Consider the following 4,711-nt stretch of genomic DNA (forward strand, 5'->3'; position numbering starts at 1 on the left):
GGTGGCAAATAGGAGTTTCCCCAGGGACGGATCCAGAGCAGGGAATTAAGCTCTCACTCTGCACTGCGCTTTGGAGGAGGAGCGGGTTTGTGCCCCTTCTCCGAGTGGATGGTGAGCTGAGGGGTATTTCGCCCTTAGGGAACCTGAAGTTAAGCCAAAGAATGTCGAGTGAGTTCAAAACCCTGCCCAAGCCTTTGGAACATCCCGGCTCTATTCACTGAGGCAAAGGAGTATTTTAGTTGAGCAACACTTATGCTGGGTAAAATGAGAGGATGAGAGGCTTTTGCTGCTTCAAATACTCATGGAAATGTCATTTTAAACGTGGTTCTTCAGACGAGATAAGTCTGCACCTCTTTTCTTAGCAGGACAAAACTTCTGAGCCTGTTCCCAGAGATAGAAAGAGCAGAGGAATTCCGTGGAGTTCCATGGTGGAGGGGAAAGATCCCAACCCAAAGGGTGCCGTGCTGACAAGCAGTGGGAAATACGCCATGCCAGCTCTTCCTGCGTAAGTATGGAATGAATTGGACTGACTGAGCAGTGAACAAGAGAAACCACGCGCAGAAGTGTGAGTGGCAATGCAACCCAACTGGCCAGCGCCTGTAGTGACGGGGGAGGAAGCACTGTCATTGCGTCTTAATCTTAAAATCTGTGATACTGTCTCATGTTGCAGTAGGGTGGTCCCCGTGTTCATGCCCCTGGAAGCTGGTTAAACCTGTGCTGTGCTAAGAACGTGTATTTCTGCAGAGCATTTTGGTGGTGTTTGTAGCGGAGTCGTTCTCTTGGAGAGGTCGTTTTGGTTCTGTTTGATGTGGCAAAGGCTCCTTGCAAAACGTAAGAAATTGCCGCTGGACTGAGATGTCCCCCCCCTCTGACTTCTATGAACTCCCGTGTGTGGAAGAGACGGAACTTTTCCTGTTGCTGTAAATTAAGAAAACACTCCTGTGTGCTGAGAGGAGCGGCTGTTTTAAACTGCGCTTGGTAGCACTTCTGTTTTGCTGCCATGGATCTCCTTCTGGAGAAGCTGTAACACAGGCTCCTTCCCTTTCTAAAATGTAATCACTCAGAGACGAACTTGATCGGAGACTAACTTGGTGCTGTGCCTGCAATGTACATTTGCCGCCTGGCAAAGGAGAGGTGGGATTCATTTCACCTGATTTCTAGCTGTCCAAAAGTTATTTTTCTGGTCTGAGCTAATTTCTTGCTTGGTCAAAGGAAAGGGAGAGTTCTGCAGCAGGAAAATTGTTCCCCCCTCCCTCTTCTGGTCTTGTGGCTCTAGAAGAGTAGTTTAATCTGAAGGCCTATGTTTTAGAAGGCGAATGTGGAGTGAGAAGAATTCCACCTGTTCTCTTCCTTTGATAAAATCCAAAGCTTGGAAGAGTTTTCTTTGAGCCATCTTTAAACTTTTCTCTCCCACCAGGCCCTCTCCCCCTCCAGGGAAGCTTCTGTGTGAGGAAAGAAGGAAAAGCCTCCCTTTTTGCCAGAGGAGCCATCGCCCTCTTCTTCCTCCTCATCCTGCTCTGGTGATCCTAGTCCAGATGAGTTGTTGTGTCTCATTTGTGAAGATACAATGTCCGATGCCGCTGTTAGTGCCTGCTGTGGAAACAGCTCCTGTGACGGATGTAAGTGCAGCTCCCACGGTTGTTACTTCAAAACATCACACCTGATCTTCTGAAAGCAGAAAGAGGAGATCAGGGAATTACTTTGTCACCAGCTCTATTTAAGGCTTAAGCAGAGCCTGAACAGGAAAGGACTTTTCTCACTTAAAGGGAAAAAAGGCAGGAAGCTTTTTTCCCTTTTTACGTATGTAGTTAAATCCTCTTGACAGGCGGAAGGAGGAGTTTGAGAAGAGAGCCTAACTGCGCAGGTGATCACAGTATTAGATATCGAACGCGTTTGGTTTGTCCGCAGCCCTTTCCCTCACACAAAATTATAGAGCCATCTCTGGTGCCTTCCTGTGGTCTGCAGCCAACGGGGAGCTGGGCATTTAATCCACACTCCTCTCCACGGGAGAGGTGGTTAAAAACTTCAGAGCTGTGCCGGTTGTAGCTGGGATAGAGTTAATGTCCTTCAGCGTCGCTGGCAGAGTGCTGAGGGCACACTGATGTTTCAGCTGCTGTTAAGTAGCGGCTCCGTGTCGCTAAGTAGCGCCTCTGCTAGTCAGGGGCCTCTCCAGCTTCCCGAGCTCTGCCCGACAGGTATGAGTGGCCGCGCCAGGGACCCCTCTGCCCGCCCAGCTCCATCAGGGGTGATGCCCAGGTGCAAGGGCAGAAGGAGGCCCCGAGCCGTGCGTCAGTCGGCCAGAGTGAGTCGGCCAGCGTCAGTCGGCCAGCATCGCCTGCCCGCACTCAGCTGGCTGGCGTCAGTCAGCGTCAGCGTCTGTTGTCGGGAGTCAGTCAGGACTTAATCCTGTCGGCACCGCTGACCCCCCGCCTGGGGTGTGGGGCTGAGCGCGGTGGTTCAAGTGCCGCCTTAGGCCCGTCAGTCAGGGTGGCTGTGTCAGCCTTGGCTGGCAGCTGTCACCTGCCTTTGGGCACACGGTGCCGTGTCCTGCTCTGCTGAGGGCGGCTCCTCATTCCCTGCCTGCTTCAGCTCGTTTTCCTGCTTCCACGTGCCTGGGCTTTGCTGGTTTAAGGCAGTGAAACGAACTTAATCAGGCTTCCCTTAACTTTGTGTCTTCTGCCTAGTGAGCCGTCGGACAGAGCTTTGGAGGAAGAATGGTGACAAGCCCCTGCTGGTGGGGTGGTGTTTTACTGGTGTGGGGGAGAGGATACTTCAGTTGGTGGGAGCGAGTCCCCAAACCCCGGGGCCTGTCGCGTGGGCTGCCAACGTTTCCGCAGCTCCCCTCGTCGGGCGGCTGTTTGCAAGGGGTGTGTTTGAGCAGTGGGGGTTCAGCAGCCGCCGGGCCCTGGCCCTGGGCAGCCTGCTCTGGGGGACCCTGCCTGCGCAGGGGCTGGACCAGCTGCCCCCAGGGATTCCGGAAGGCCTTTCTCTCCCTTGTGACTCCGTGACTCTGGAACTGGTGCTGCGAGGGGCCAGCGCTGTGGGAGCGCTGGGAACGTTGTCTTCCCTGGGCTCTGCCTCTGTCGGGACGGCTGCGTGTGCGCTCTGCCCTGAGACACTCGGCGCCTGCGCCCGCCTGTCCAGGTACGCCAAGCAGTGTGCAACAGAGCACACTTTCAGGAGTGACCTGAGGAGCTTTTGCTAGCTTGGCCGCGTTGGAGAGGGACTGCAGCTCCTGCATGCAGGAATAGTCGTGTTGGAGAATAACCCTAGGAGGCAGCTGGGTAAAGGGGCTCTAGTGTCAAACGCTGATGTGTCTCGGGTTTGGGTTTGTTCATGTAAAGGGAAATGAAATCTGTGGTCTGCATCAGATACGGGATCGGGGCTGTTGGGGGCTGTATTTCTGGGGAAAATGTCACTGAGCCAGTCATGAATAGTAATTCAAAAAGCTCTATAATTGTGATCTTTCCCTGCTGTTCAACAAAGCGGATGCTGTTTTTCTCAACAGAGCATAGTTTTTCTTCCATTTCTTCTTCTTTGGCTTCTTCCCACTCTTTGTCCTCTTTCCTTAGACAATGTGACCCGAGCAGTGTCAGGCAATGGTGTCCCTTCTCTGACCACCAAGTAACGCTTCCCTGAGATCACTTGAGCTTCCACATCTGGCTGAGTGAAAGAATGACGCCCGTCAGCCTCAGCCTCCCTCCGTGCGAGAGTGAGCCTCTACGTGCACGAGGGAGTCCAGAGCTGGCTGAGAGTGCCTTGGGTGCTGCCCTTTCTAAAAGCGAAGGGGTTTCTTGCAGCTCTCCTTGCAAAGTGAGTGTGTGGTTTGACACGTGCATGAGCTAGCAGGACGGCTTACGGCCACAGAATGGAGATGGGCAAATCCCCTCTCCTTCTCCCCGGTGCAGTGTCCTGCCTCCTTCCTTGTGCCGGCTTTTATGCTTGCTGGCTCTCTCTGCAACCCCGTTTCACTCTCTAAGCTGGTGGGAAACTCTCTGCTCTTGTGGGTGCGTTCCCTGTCTGCTTGGGGAGTTAATGTGGCTCCTAAGGAGCTCTAAACCGTGTGCAGGTCAGGGCAAGGGAAGGCACAGGGATACAGGAGCAGAAGGAAGGAGCAGATGGAGAGATGGGGGCAGCAGCAAGGCCTCTCTTTTGGTGGCACTGAAGTGAACCTGGTTTGTGACATCACGTCTGCAGCTGCGACTGACCGTATCTTTAGCTTTTCCTTCAGTAAGCCCGTAACATTGTTGGCCTTTGAATCTGACTTTCATGTACCACATGTCAGTCAATGGTGACATCCCAGAACACTGACTTGGCTGGATGTGATTCTGCTCAAACATGTAATTTCTCAACTTTTTCTTTTTTATTTATTTTCTGGAGCTTTTTAATGCAAAACTCACTCTCTGACTCGTGCCGCGTTGCTTGACTTGACTCCAGTGTCTTGGGCTTTTTCCCGTGTTGTTTATCCTGTCAGTACCCCTGCGTCCCTTTTTGTTGGTGATCTCGTAGGCATCAGAAAAGCAAAGGATTCTGCTTTTGCTCTGCTGTGAGATCCAAACCTGTCCTGAGTGCCCTTTTGTTAAGGAAAAGAGCCGCAGGAGGTGGACGGGAGATTATTCACGGCAAAGGGATGAAAGTTCTGTCAATCTCAGAAATGTCTCTGGCTGTCAGGAGCCTCTTTTTGCATTTTCTTCTCTATTCACAGTGAAGA

The sequence above is a fragment of the Phalacrocorax carbo genome, chromosome 26 (genome assembly GCF_963921805.1).
Source record: "Phalacrocorax carbo chromosome 26, bPhaCar2.1, whole genome shotgun sequence".
NCBI lineage: Eukaryota > Metazoa > Chordata > Aves > Suliformes > Phalacrocoracidae > Phalacrocorax > Phalacrocorax carbo.